Genomic DNA, 16,031 nt, shown 5'->3' with positions numbered 1-16,031 from the left:
GGTCCGGACTGAAGGAACTGACAACGATTACGGACATGTCGTCTACTGTCACTGCATATGATTCTCTCAACATTGAAAGAATGGTGGAGGATTATATGAGTGACCGCATCCAAGTAGGCACGTCACACAGTCCGTACTTATACTGGCAGGAAAAAGAGGCAATTTGGAGGCCCTTGCACAAACTGGCTTTATTCTACCTAAGTTGCCCTCCCACAAGTGTGTACTCCGAAAGAGTGTTTAGTGCCGCCGCTCACCTTGTCAGCAATCGGCGTACGAGGTTACATCCAGAAAATGTGGAGAAGATGATGTTCATTAAAATGAATTATAATCAATTCCTCCGCGGAGACATTGACCAGCAGCAATTGCCTCCACAAAGTACACAGGGAGCTGAGATGGTGGATTCCAGTGGGGATGAATTGATAATCTGTGAGGAGGGGGATGTACACGGTGATATATCGGAGGATGATGATGAGGTGGACATCTTGCCTCTGTAGAGCCAGTTTGTGCAAGGAGAGATTAATTGCTTCTTTTTTGGGGGGGGTCCAAACCAACCCGTCATATCAGTCACAGTCGTGTGGCAGACCCTGTCACTGAAATGATGGGTTGGTTAAAGTGTGCATGTCCTGTTTATACAACATAAGGGTGGGTGGGAGGGCCCAAGGACAATTCCATCTTGCACCTCTTTTTTCTTTTATTTTTCTTTGCGTCATGTGCTGTTTGGGGAGGGTTTTTTGGAAGGGCCATCCTGCGTGACACTGCAGTGCCACTCCTAGATGGGCCCGGTGTTTGTGTCGGCCACTAGGGTCGCTTATCTTACTCACACAGTCAGCTACCTCATTGCGCCTCTTTTTTTCTTTGCGTCATGTGCTGTTTGGGGAGGGTTTTTTGGAAGGGACATCCTGCGTGACACTGCAGTGCCACTCCTAGTTGGGCCCGGTGTTTGTGTCGGCCACTAGGGTCGCTTATCTTACTCACACAGTCAGCTACCTCATTGCGCCTCTTTTTTTCTTTGCGTCATGTGCTGTTTGGGGAGGGTTTTTTGGAAGGGCCATCCTGCGTGACACTGCAGTGCCACTCCTAGATGGGCCCGGTGTTTGTGTCGGCCACTAGGGTCGCTTATCTTACTCACACAGTCAGCTACCTCATTGCGCCTCTTTTTTTCTTTGCGTCATGTGCTGTTTGGGGAGGGTTTTTTGGAAGGGACATCCTGCGTGACACTGCAGTGCCACTCCTAGATGGGCCCGGTGTTTGTGTCGGCCACTAGGGTCGCTTATCTTACTCACACAGCGACCTCGGTGCAAATTTTAGGACTAAAAATAATATTGTGAGGTGTGAGGTATTCAGAATAGACTGAAAATGAGTGTAAATTATGGTTTTTGAGGTTAATAATACTTTGGGATCAAAATGACCCCCAAATTCTATGATTTAAGCTGTTTTTTAGGGTTTTTTGAAAAAAACACCCGAATCCAAAACACACCCGAATCCGACAAAAAAAATTCGGTGAGGTTTTGCCAAAACGCGGTCGAACCCAAAACACGGCCGCGGAACCGAACCCAAAACCAAAACACAAAACCCGAAAAATTTCCGGCGCTCATCTCTAATACACACACACACAGTGGTCGAAGTGGAAATTTTGAAGTAGGGGTATGCAAAAGTGAAGGAAGCAATTATGCGCGTGCGCTCCAGAAAAGGGGGCGTGGTCACCAGAAAAAGGGGTGTGGTCGCCAAAAGGGGGCATGTCCAGTGTAGTAGAACCCCTTATACTATCTAGTACTGGTGCCCCTTTCACCTCATAGCACACGGTACGAGCTGAAATTCACATTATAGCACACGGTACGAGCCGAAATTCACATTGCAGCACACTGAATGAGCCGAAAGTCACATTGTAGCACACTGAATGAGCCGAAATTCACCTTGTAGCACACTGAATGAGCCGAAATTCACATTGTAGCACACTGAATGAGCCGAAATTCACATTATAGCACACTGAATGATCCGAAATTCACATTGTAGCACACTGAATGAGCCGAAATTCACATTGTAGCACACTGAATGAGCCGAAATTCACATTGTAGCACACTGAATGAGCCGAAATTCACCTTGTAGCACACTGAATAAGCCGAAATTCACATTATAGCACACTGAATGAGCCGAAATTCACCTTGTAGCACACTGAATGAGCCGAAATTCACATTGTAGCACACTGAATAAGCCGAAATTCACATTATAGCACACTGAATGAGCCGAAATTCACATTATAGCACACTGAATGAGCCGAAATTCACATTGTAGCACACTGAATGATACGAAATTCACATTATAGCACACTGAATGAGCCGAAATTCACATTATAGCACACTGAATGAGCCAAAATTGTGACAGCAGGGACAGCCAGAGTGACGACAGGCAGAGAGAGAGTGACGACAGGCAGAGAGAGAGTGACGACAGGCAGAGAGAGAGTGACGACAGGGAGAGAGAGTGACGACAGAGAGAGAGAGTGATGACAGGGAGAGAGAGTGACGACAGGGAGAGAGAGAGTGATGACAGTGACAGCTGGGAGAGAGAGAGTGACAGTAGGGACGGTAACGAGAGGGAGAGAGGTGACAGCAGGGGAACATTACCTCATTTGTTGCTGGCAGCGGTGAGCGGTGGGCTGCTGGCGGCGGTGAGCGGTGGGCTGCTGGCGGCCGTGAGCGGCTAGCGGTGGTGAGCGGCTGTGAGCTAGTACAGCGCTCTACACAGCCGCCGGCCGCCGAGCAAGGACGGTAGCACTATGTGCAGCAGGACGGCCACTTCCTTTGCCTCCTGCTGCACTTTCATACTACTATATTATCTGTTTGTTAACCAGGCAGCTGTCTGTGGGCATTATAGGCTATGATTTTTTTTTTCTTGCTAATACTGCTACTGAGGGTAACTCATACTTAAGATGCCTACATTCAAAATCTCTTTGGGAGAAGATGCTGCTTCCCAGTGCGGGAGGCACGTCTGGGCTGCACATCACTATGCCCAGTCCCCAATATGCCATGATTCGTGGGTCAGTGGAGGGGCTAAATAATGCAGATTTGCATCATTTACCCCTGCGCCCTCCATACAGCTGGTGGCTGGCGGCGGGTGGGAGAGCGGGCATCGGTGGGTGGGAGAGCGGGCAGGTGGAAGGGCGGGCGGTGAGCGACCGGCTAGCGGTGGTGAGCGGCGGCCAGGCGGCTGACGGTGAGCGGCTGTGAGCTACTACAGCGCTCTACACAGCCGCCGCGCAGGGACGGGGAGCACAATGTGCAGCAGGATGGCTACTTCCCTCTCCTCCTGCTGCACTTTCAGTGCATTTCCGGGTCAGTGGAAGAAGTGGCGGTATACCATACCGCCGTATACCGGCCCACTTCGACCACTGTATATACATATATATATATATATATATATATATGTGTGTGTGTATGTATGTATATATATATATATATATATATATAAACAACAGTAATCCTGCACTCTCATCAATAAAAGTTCATCAAATGGTGGGTGCTCCTAATGGGCCGGATCGGTCCACATATATACCATAGAAAGTTCCAAATGATTTGGAAGGTGCACTCGCGAGTGCACCTTCCAAATGATTTGGAACTTTCTATGGTATATATATATATATATATATATATATACATAAAGGTCACCATTCAACGCCTTGTGGGCTCGCTGCGCTCGCCACAGGTTCTATACCCACTCTAGTCGAGGGAATAATCCTTCCTAGTCGGCATGCCGACTATCGGGATTCTAAGGGGGTGGGATGTAGGGGGAGGTATTGTGACTGCCGGTCACACAACTATATCCCATATATACCTCTCCTATATAATAGATCAGATCTGTGACTCTGTGCCTGGGTGTCTTACGCTGGATGGAGTCACAGAGCTGGGCGGAGTCAGCAGCATCTACAGGGAGAGACACCATGACCTGGGCCAGCGCCAGAGTCAGGTAAAAGATGCCCCCTGACACTAAGTACAGTATAGGGGGGTGGCCATGGCTACCAGTACCATCACAGGACAGCTTCAGCCAGCAGTAGCAGGGAGGGAAACACAGGCTATGCGGAGCGGACTTCCAAGCACCGCCAGGACACCCGCCGCACCTCTCCCGGCTACACAACTTCCTGGCACCCTTACACCCACACCCCACACTGAGGAACCCTCCCTTATGCGCCCCCCAACTCACCCCCTACCGCATCAAGCAAGTGGGGGGTCACGCAGGGCGGCAGCCGGGGACGAGCAGGTACAGCGGGACGGAACACGGAGCACACACTCCCCAATCCCCAGCGCAGCACATACACAGCTCCCTCCTACTGCCACCTCGCCTCGCTCCACACTCCACTCCGGCCACATCACTATGCCGCCCGCCCGCCTGACAGCCAGCCCGCAACTCTGGGAACACGCGTGCCGCCACCACAGTCACATCCCTGGTGCCAGGTACACACTGTGGAGGCCAGACCAAGTGCACCCGCCTGGAGCCAGGAAGGGACACTGCTCCAGCCACAGCGCTGCTGAGCGGGAGCTCCCTCCCGCAGCAGCCAAACCATAGGTCAGTGCAGCAGGCAGGGAGTCACCACTACTCGCATCTGCTCCAGGCACACACCCCAGAGGCACACCTCCAAATTTCAACACACCACCTCACCCTCAACCTTCGCACCCTCTTCTCTTTCACACACAACAACACTCCACCTCCCCTCCCCCCACCCCTTCTCGCTCACACACACACACACAATCCCTTCCCCATCCCTGCACATCCTACACAAAACCCCAACACCTCATGAACCCCTAACCCTCACGCCACTACAACAAACAACCCACGCACACCTACAACTCCTCCAAACAACAAACCCTTTGCCGCACGTGCCAAACACACGGCAACACACAAGCCCATCCCACAACCGAACTAGGCCCATACCTCCCACCCAGCGGGCAGCAGCGATCCTATTACCGAGGAGAACACACGCAATAAGCCAAATACCGCAGCAGCAGAGGTTAGTACATCCCATGCCCTGAGTCCCCCTCCCCCCGCATCCGCCCCTCCCCCACACACGACGCCACCGAACCCCATCCACGGCACCACCGCACCGCCCCTCCCCCACCCATGGTGCCTCCAGACCCCCTATCCAAACCACAGCACCCTGCACCAGCCACTCCACAACCCGCAGCACCTATGGACCCTATCCCCCATCTGCTGCACCCCCGCACCTGCCACTCCCCCACCCACGTCAACTCCACTCCTCCCCCACCCGCTGCGCCTCCCGGCCCCCTACCCCACTCGCAGCACCCCCGCACTCACCCCTCCCCTGCACCCACCCCTCCACCCACGACGCCCTACCACCCGCATCGCCACTCCACCACCCACAGAACCTATAGACCCCATCCGCGGCATCCCCGCACCTGCCACTCCCCCACCCGCTTCAACCCCACTCCTCCCCCACCTGCTGCGCCTCCCGACCCCACTGACAGCACCCACCCCTTCCCCACCCACAGCACCTCCGTAACCCCTCCCCCATCCGCAACAGCCCCGCACCTGCCACTCCCCCACCCGCGGCACCCCCATCCCTCCACCACCCGCAGCACCTCCAGAACCCATCCCCCATCCATGGCCCCCACTTTTTCGCCCCTCCCCCACCCGCAACACCTCCAGACCACCTCCCCTATCCACAGCACCCCGTCTGCACCCACCCTTACACCACCTGCCACTCCCCCACCCACAGCACCTCCTGCCCCCCTCCCCTGCCCACCCCCAGCCACCCCTCCACCACCTCATCTACAGACCCCATCCGCGGCACCCCGCAACTACTCCGCCCCTACCCACAGCACCTCTACAACTCCTGCCCCAAACGCACCCCCCCTGCACACGCTCCTCCCCAATGGACAGCACCTCCAGACCCCCTCCTTCATCCGCGGCCCCTGCCCCTCCACCACCAACAGCATCTACATATCCCCTACCCTTCCCGCAACACCTCTGGAACCCATCCCCCATCCGCGCCCCCTCTGCACCCGCCCCTCACCCACCTGCAGCACCTCTTGACCCCCTCCCCATCCGTTCCCCCTCTGCAAGTGCCCCTCCCCCACCCACAGCACCCCCGCACCCGCCCCTACCCCACCCGCGGTGACTCCGGACACCCTCCCCCACCCGCGGCAACCCCTTCGCCCCCACCAGCATCTCGCACGCAACCGCCACTCCCCCAACCACAGCACCTACTAGGTGATTCATCGTGTCCTGCGTGCGATGTCCATGCCATCACAAGGGGCTTGTCCGTGCAATATTTAACCACTCACAAAATTATGATTGGAGGTAATACTCCATATAATAAATATATTGTGCGCCCCAAGGGGGGGGGGGGGGGGGGTTGCAGGAATTGAGGGGGTGCCGAGGAGTTACAGAGGAACAGGGTTTTTTTTTTTACCAGCAGTGCTGAGCTGCTCCAGTGAGACAGCAGACTGCTCCTGGGGCGATGTCTCTGACCCACCTGTCTGCCCACAGTTGGCTCACACATATTTACAGCCCTGGATTCAGATGCACATGGGAAGAACTGTATAGGCAACGTATGGGGTGTCACTGGGCGGTGACTGGGAGGCAACAGGTAGTGGGAAAAAGTTGAACATAGAGATATTGTATTATGTGTTATGAGCGTGTTGCAGAAAGAGGTTCTATTCAAAAACACTACAACTCACACTGGAGGCTATGTGGGTAATTCAGACCTGATCGCTGCTGTGCGTTTTCGCACAGCGGGCGATCAGGCACAAACTGCGCATGCGTATGTACCGCAATGTGCAGGCGCGTTGCACATTTACAAAGCGGATCACTGCTCAGCGATGGGTTTGTGCAACGAACCCGTTCGCACGGGCGATCGCAAGGAGATTGACAGGAAGAAGGCGTTTGTGGGTGTCAACTGACCGTTTTCAGGGAGTTTCTGGAAAAACGCAGGCATGTCCAAGCGTTTGCAGGGAGGGTTCCTGACGTCAATTTCCGGTCCTGGACAGGTTGATGTGATTGCAGCGGCTGAGTAAGTCCTGGGCTGCGCAGAGACTGCACAAAATCTGTTTGTACAGCTCTGCTACACAAGCGAACGCACACTTGCACAGCTAAAATACACGCCCACTGTAGGTGGCGACTATCTGATCGCAGGGCCGCAAAAATCATTTGCTAGCGATCAGGTCTGAATTAGGCCCTATATTCAGATGCAGAAACTGTACCTGCCACAGGGCTGGTGCAAGTTTTGATGGTGCGACTGATGGTGGCCTATGCACCAATCGCTATTACACGGACGCTAAAAGTGTGCACCTCAGCCCTTGCACATCTGGCTGACTGGATGTACACAAGGGAAGGCGTTGCATAAACTTGCAGACACGTGACCACCAATAGATGCTCCCGCATCTATTGCACTTTTGTGTGTAGCTCACAATCAGCACCTCTAAATTCTTAACATGCTGGAAAGTTTTGATGTGTTTTTATTTATTTTAGATTTTACTTTTCATTAGGATTTAAATTATTTAACAGGAGTGGAATATTAATAAAAATTTTCATGCATGTAAATATAGCCACAGCCTAATGCAGAGTTTCCCAAATTCCGTCTGTACAGTCCAGGTTTTAAGGATATCCATGCTTGAGCACAGGTGACTTAATTAGTACCTTAGTCAATTTGATGTAACCTTCTGGACTATGGGCCTAATTCAGCATGGATAGTAGATGTGCGAAAAATCGCACATCTACGACCCAGTACACTGACATGTAAGGGGACGCCTAGCACTGGGCAAGACCGCCCCGCATGCCGGGTCCTGCTCTCCCGCCACCCCCTATGACGACGATGCTTTCACATGTTTAGGGATACACAACACAGCTGCTAAGGCAGATGGCAACCCGCCATCTTTTGGCTTGCAGCGGCTGTGTGTGATGTCACACAGCGCCGTGGTCCTCCCTGCAAATGGTCCGAACACGTCTGCATTGTCCGGACCGCACCCCTCCCATTTCTTAAATGAGGATATCTATTGCCGGCCGCGGCCGAACAGTTATACACATGGGATCCCACTTACCATACCGCCAACGTTTGTGACTTTTTAAACAGTGAGAGAGTCTGCACTGAAGTTTTCCACACACAGATATCACCATTTAAAAAATTTAAGTACAATGACATCACTTCCGCTATCTGAAACAGGAAGTGCATCACAACAGGAAATGGTAATCACTATGTAGCTCCTCTGGGCAATAAAAGGAGCCCTCTGCTCACAGGTGAGTATCAAGCCTTGAAGAAAAGACCTGCTATGTCTTGAAACACGTTGGCATGCTTCACCTGTGATTACCACACAGACGAATACTGCCGACTATCCTGAGAAACCTTTCGGCTCAAGCTTTGGAGTGATGTGAAGGGAGAACCTGGTTACTATGCACATTTACACCTGCGGCTCCAGTACATCATCCTTGGTAGGATTTTGACTTTTCTCCAGCCTATGTCATAGACTTTATGCTAATGAGTGTGCCATCTCTATTATTGTCTATCTTATTGTCTACAATATATCCGTGTATGTTCTTAATTTTTTTCATTAAATTTGCATTTTACCATTTTATATCTTTCCTGCTTTTATTGGTTCAGTGGATAAGCACTAATCACGTGACACTACCTCCACAATAACTGATTACAGTTAAAATGCAATTAGGGTTAGATTAGATTACAGTTAGGGTTAGGCTTGGATAAAAAGTGAATGGAAAATCATATTGTCAACATGCTAACTGTCGACATTCACAATGTCCAATTCCTGGCAATGTCGACATTGACATTCTGTACATGTTGACTAAATATACCACAGCCCCACTAACATCCCTCAGTTTATTCATGTTAGGAGGATTGAGTCTAGGTTCCACTAGGATGCAGCATTTAGATGATGGAGGTTATTAAAGAACAGGTGCAGTAACCCACAACAACCAATCAGATGCTTCCTTTCACTAGTCGGTATTGCTTTACAGATCATTCTGATTGATTGCTAGAGGTAACTGCTCTAGGTAAGTTGTATGTTTGTAACTATCCCCTGCACTATAGGCCCAGGTATGGATCCTAACACTGCAGTTTTAATTTTGCAACGTTGGAGTAGTAAAGGTTGACAAATAACAATAGACTGAATAGGCATATAATGTGACCAAGCAGCATAAACTCACCGTCTGAGCTTGCGGCGCGCCTCTTAATGCATCACCTTGGCATGGAGGGGGTTAATGTTTTTGTGGGAGGATGATGAATAGGGCCTGGTCTGACAGACATATAGCCTGCAGACCTAGGACATCCTGCCTCTTTCCAGTTTTCCTCGTGGACTATACTACTGCTTTGTCAGTAATTATTCTATTTAACTTCTCTTAATCTCTCCTCTTTCTCCCTACCTCTCCTTAGCTATAATATCTCTGTATTTCTTTTCCTACCCCTGTTCTACCTTTTTTCTTTCAATATTTCTCCTTTTTTCCTTCATTAGTTCATTTGTGATGGCCGCCGACCTAGACGCAGCGCGGGCCTCCCTGCTCGGCTATTGGACTCCTCTGTGGTCCGGCCGAGCCGGGCAGGCCTGCTGCGGCTGGGGTGCGGGAGACGCCGGGCGCCCGTGGCCGGGCTCGGCCGCCCGCCCGTGCTCTCTTACGCCCGCGTTCTCCGTCTCCGTCCCCGCTGCTAGCTGCGGCGGTGGACGGAGCGCAGGGAGTCCATGGGCGGCTTAGGCGGCCTCCAAGGGACGGGGTTGTGCCGTCCCTGCACCCGCCGCTGGCCGATGACGTCGGGGCGGCTGGCGGGCGTGCTGGTCCTGCACGGACGGGTCAGCGCTCCCGCCCTGCTACCTGGCGGCTCCCTTCCGCCAGGGGGGGCAGCCCCCATGGTACAAGCTCCAACGGGGGGGGCGGGGGGGGCGCGCGGCTGCCAGAGGTGGTGGGTCCGTGCAGCGCGCGCGCGTGCTGCAATTGATTCAGTTCATTCCAGTCTGGGGAGCCTCCATGACCCACTCCCCCTCTCTACTGGGCGGACGGGGGGGGTCGCGCGGCTGGCGGACGCGGAGGGTCCGTGCAGCGCGCGCGTGCTGCCATAACTCGGGTCTGCACCAGGGGAGCCCCAATGAGGCCTCCTCACTCTGGGCCCAGTGGGGATCATCACATCCCAGCTCAGGGCTGGGTAGCGAGCTCCCGCAGAGGGGGGGCGCGACGCGCCCGATCTGCCGCTGCTGATGCGCCGGCGGACCTTTCAGGGGCCGTCGCGCAGGGACGCTCTGCGTCCGCCCGCAGAGGGACGGGCAACCAGGCCTCTCCTGCCGTGGTTGGACCCGTGGCTCCACCCCTTTCTGGGGTTACATGCGCGTCGCATAGTAATGCCGCCAGACGTGGCAGTCGATTCAGACACCGTTCACTGCGCTAACACGGCGGTGCAATGTGGTCTGAGGCCCCGGGTCCGGGACAGGATCCGTAAGGGCCAATACGTCAGTATCTTCGCCCTTACTAGCGATGATCGTAAAGCTTTGCTTTCTGCTAAGAAAAAAGGCCAGAGCAGCGAAGACGCTTTGCAATCCTACCCTAATTGGGTTAGGAGCATGTTAATCTTCGCGGCGTGTTATTTAGAGACACGCCCGGACGAGCACATGAACCTAGTATGCTATCAATTCCTTATACATGTGCTGTGCCATAAGTATAAATGGTCGGCTTGGCGACGTTACGATTAGGACTTCCGGCGCAAACAGCACAGCCGGGAGATCTACAATTTCGGTAAAAAGGATGTCGAGTTGTGCTCGGAGCTGACACAGGGCTCCGTGGGCACCGAGGAGGGCGGTACGGCGAGACGATGGCCAAAGCGGCCTGGCTCTCGTTCTACCGCTTTTCGAGCGGGTCCATCACGCACGGGGCATGGCAAATGCTTTGCTTTCAATAATGCCCAATGTAAGTTGGGGGGTCGGTGTCGTTTTCGTCACTCCTGCATCAGATGTGGCGGAGCCCATGGGATCAAGGACTGCACCAGTCCTGGGACAGGGGGTAATTCCGTCCGGCAGAGTCGCGTTCCCGCGGCCCCAGGCGCTGGCCATGGCCCCCACCCCAATTAGACTACTGGCGCTCATACCCTGGCTGCGACGGTACCCGCGGCGGGTGGAAGCCCAATTTTTGCACTCGGGTTTCACGTCCGGCTTCCCCTTGCCGATATCTGGGCTAGTGGGTCCCAGGGCTGGTACGAACCTGCGTTCGACTCAGGAGTTTCCGGACGTGCTACGGCAGAAGGTTGGGGCTGACGTGTCATTGGACAGGATGATTGGCCCTTTTCGGAATCCCCCTTACCGGATTTGGTCTTGTCCTCCGTAGGGATAGTGCCCAAGAAGACCGCGGGCAAATTTAGGCTCATACAACATCTTTCCTGTCCCCTCGGGTCATCAGTAAATCAGAATCAGCTTTATTGGCCAGGTGTACTCACGTACACTAGGAATTCTTTGTGGTACAATGCATCGCCAAGCAGCAACATGGAGGAAAAAACGTAGCATACATTACAAACATTACACATATGAGTTCATACTGCACATATGCAACTGTACAGTAGACATATTATACATTTAAGACTAAAAACTAAGGCTGCTTGGCAGAGCAGTACCGAGGCAGCCATCCGCGGCGCCAACTAGAACTCACACAATGCACATAATACAGAAGATTTAAGTATTACATCAAAAGATAAACCACACAGACAAAGACACAGAAAGAATAATGCATGATTGGTGTAGGCATTTTGAATAATAACCTCCAGGGGTTGTGTATTCCACCATCACAAGGCATGAGGTGCGGCAGCCATCTTAGGCGCACTGCGTAGGATTACCCAGGGTGGAATAGTCCACCCCTAGAAGAGAACACAAAATGGGGAGATTGCAGAGTCCTTAAGTTCAGAGTAGGGTTCCAATAAAAACATCAGGTCCACACATATTTCATCCCATCCACAAGCACACCAGATAAGGCAGCCATGTTGGGCGCACTACAAGGTTACACAGTGGGAGATGAGCCATACAGGGGCCAAATGCATGTATGGGAGAACTGACACGTGTGTAGGAGTATGTATGCTATACCCTGCATGGAAAGATCCAAATGAAGCACACCCCGCCCACAGGGGAACCATCCGAGGCAGCCATGTGGGGCGCACTGCATAGGTTACTGCTGGCAGGGTGTGCAACCAATGGAGGTACACATTACGGGAATAGCACACAGTGGGGTGGAAGTACCGTGTAAGAAGAAAGAGAAGAGAAAGACACATTTGCAGGAAAACTGTACTAACATTATTTTGTGAAAAAGATAAATGTCCTGGTCTCATGAGAGCAGTGCGGGTGGGTGTGAGAATGTGGGGTGCACACTAATGTCCAATGGAACTGACCCAGCAAAGTCTGGTCCTGATGCGCACGTCCCTCAGTTCCCTGCTGAGCTTGAGGGGTAGTCCCGGGGGCAGTCATGATGTTCTTGGACACAGAAGTAGTAGGCATTGGTCCTGGTGTTCTCATGGCAGAGGTGAGGAGAGGCCACATAATGTTCCAGATTTCTTTCTTGATGCTGTTCAATGTTTGTTTAACTGTTTTTTTAACTGTTCATTTTCAAGATGCTTAGAGAAGGAACGCTTTGAGTATTGGAACGCACAGCTGTGCATGGTTGAAGTTACAGATATACTATGGGAAATTGACCCAACTACCGCTGAGGCAAATGTTCCACTAATCAAAGGTGTTACATTACACAGTGTTTGACTAAACAAACACCAGCCCAGTCAGCCTTAATTAAATATGCGGCACTGACCAAGCTTTGAAACGCAGGTATTTTAAATTACAAACAAAAGCATAAATCACAAAACTGTCTAAATGATGCTATCCCTGATGATCAGTGTAGGGTCGTTTACCTATCCTTTGATTCGGCCATAGCCACCATTAGGTCTTTTGGTCCGGGGGCTGTGATGTGTAAATTGGACATCCAGTCAGCGTTTCGTCTTCTCCCTCTGCACCCTTCGGCCTTTCGGTTTATGGGTTTTAAACTGGACGATGGCTATTACATAGATCAGTGCCTCCCTATGGGTTGTTACATCTCTTGCGCATACTTCGAGAGATTCAGTTCTTTCCTTCATTGGTGCCTGGAGCAGGCGATAGGCGAAAGGGGAATTTCGCACTACTTGGACGATTTCCTTTTGATCGGTCCACAGGACTCAGATCGCTGCGCTAGCTTGCTACGGAGGGCACTGGCCCTCTTCTCACACTTCGGGGTTCCGGTGGCGCCTGAGAAGACTGAGAGTCCCTCTGCCTCCTTAGTTTACCTCGGAATTCAGATTGATACGGTCGCCGGACTATGTAGGCTCCCAGTGGATAGGTGTTACGTCTTCACTATGATATCCTTTATGCGCTTGCTGCGGGCAAGATTAATCTCAAGCAGGCTCAATCCCTATTGGGCCTATTTAATTTTGCTTGCAAAGTTATCCCCATGGGTAGGGTTTTCTGCAGAAAATAGGAGCGGGCGACAGTTGGGATTAGACGCCTGCATAATTTTCTTAGATTGTCCCTCGAAATTCGGAGGGATTTACGTACATGGGACGAATTTCTAGTTTGTTTCAACGGCGTCTGTATTTGGCAGGAGGCGGTCATGTCTAGCACATCCCTGGAGCTTTTCACGGACTCCTCTGGGGCTTGCGGTTTCGGAGTTATTTTGCTGGCCGGTGGTGCGCATCTCCTTGGACAAGGGCCTGGATTAGCGAGCGCCTCACAACAAACATGCTGTTGCTGGAAATTTCTCTAACGTCCTAGTGGATGCTGGGGACTCCGTAAGGACCATGGGGAATAGACGGGCTCCGCAGGAGACAGGGCACTTTAAGAAAGAATTAGGAATACTGGTGTGCACTGGCTCCTCCCTCTATGTCCTCCTCCAGACCTCAGTTTGAATCTGTGCCCGGACGAGCTGGGTGCACTTTAGTGAGCTCTCCTGAGCTTGCTGAATAGAAAGTATTTTGTTAGGATTTTTTTATTTTCAGAGAGGTCTGCTGGCAACAGACTCTCTGCTACGTGGGACTGAGGGGAGAGAAGCAGCCCTACTCACTGTGGATAGGTCATGCTTCTTAGGCTACTGGACACCATTAGCTCCAGAGGGATCGAACACAGGAACGCACCCTTGGTCGTCCGATCCCAGAGCCGCGCCGCCGTCCCCCTCGCAGAGCCAGAAGCCAGAAGCCGGCGTGAGAAGCAAGAAGACTTCAAAAGCGGTGGCAGAAGACTCCAGTCTTCACATGAGGTAGCGCACAGCACTGCAGCTGTGCGCCTTTGCTCCCACATTAAACCCACACACTCCGGTCACTGTAGGGTGCAGGGCGCAGGGGGGAAGGGCGCCCTGGGCAGCAATTAGAGACCTCTTTGCAAAGTGGGCATATATACAGTTGGGCACTGTATATATGCATGAGCCCCCGCCATTATTTTACACAAAATCGCGGGACAGAAGCCCGCCGCTGAGGGGGCTGGGCTTCTTCCTCAGTACTCACCAGCGCCATTTTCTCTCCACAGCTCCGCTGAGAGGAGGCTCCCCAGGCTCTCCCCTGCAGATTCACGGTAGAAAGAGGGTAAAAAGAGAGGGGGGGGCACATAAATTTAGCGCAAAATCAGTATATACAGCAGCTACTGGGTAAACACTAAGTTACTGTGTAATTCCTGGGACATATAGCGCTGGGGTGTGTGCTGGCATACTCTGTCTCTGTCTCTCCAAAAGGCCTTGTGGGGGTTCTGTCCTCAAATAGAGCATCCCCTGTGTGTGTGGTGTGTCGGTACGCTTGTGTCGGCATGTTTGACGAGGAAGGCTATGTGGAAGCAGAGCAGGTACAAATGAATGCGGGATCGCCGCCGACGCCCAATTGGATGGATATGTGGAAGGTTTTAAATGATAATGTTAATTCCTTGCATAAAAGGTTGGATAAAGCTGAAGCCTTGGGACAGTCAGGGTCTCAACCCATGCCTGCTCCTACAGCGCAGAGGCCGTCAGGGTCTCAGAAGCGCCCACTATCCCAAATTGTTGACACAGATATCGACACGGATTCTGACTCCAGTGTCGATGGCGATGATGCAAAGTTGCAGCCTAAAATGGCTAAAGCCATCCGCTACATGATTATAGCAATGAAGGATGTATTGCACATTTCAGAGGAAAACCCAGTACCTGACGAGGGTTTATATGTTTGGGGAAAAAAGGCATGAGGTGACCTTTCCCCCTTCACATGAGTTAAATGAGTTATGTGAAAAAGCTTGGGAATCTCCAGATAGAAAAATGCAGATTTCCAAACGGTTGCTTATGGCGTATCCTTTCCCGCCAACGGACAGGTTACGCTGGGAATCCTCCCCTAGGGTAGACAAAGCTTTGACACGCTTATCTAAGAAGGTAGCCCTGCCGTCACAGGATACGGCCACCCTAAAAGATCCTGCGGATAGAAAGCAGGAAGGTATCCTGAAGTCCATTTATACACATTCAGGTACACATACTAAGGCCGGCAATTGCGTCGGCCTGGATGTGTAGTGCTGTAGCAGCATGGACAGATACTTTATCTGAGGAACTTGATACCTTGGACAAGGATACTATATTACTGACCATGGGGCATATAAAAGACGCGGTCCTATATATGAGAGATGCCCAGAGAGACATTAGCCTACTGGGCTCTAGAATAAATGCAATGTCGATTTCTGCCAGAATGGTCATGTGGACTCGGCAATGGACAGGTGATGCCGACTCAAAAAGGCACATGGAGGTTTTACCATACAAGGGTGAGGAATTGTTTGGGGACGGTCTCTCGGACCTAGTTTCCACAGCTACGGCTGGGAAGTCAAATTTTTTGCCATATATTCCCTCACAACCTAAGAAAGCACCTTATTACCAAATGCAGTCCTTTCGATCACAAAGAGGCAAGAGAGTCCGAGGTGCGTCCTTTCTTGCCAGAGGCAGGGGTAGAGGGAAGAAGCTGCACAATACAGCTAGTTCCCAGGAACAGAAGTCCTCCCCGACTTCCACTAAATCCACCGCATGACGCTGGGGCT

This window comes from Pseudophryne corroboree, chromosome 6 (assembly GCF_028390025.1).
Source record: "Pseudophryne corroboree isolate aPseCor3 chromosome 6, aPseCor3.hap2, whole genome shotgun sequence".
NCBI classification, from domain to species: Eukaryota; Metazoa; Chordata; class Amphibia; order Anura; family Myobatrachidae; genus Pseudophryne; species Pseudophryne corroboree.
Note: the sequence above shows the minus strand (reverse complement) of the source record.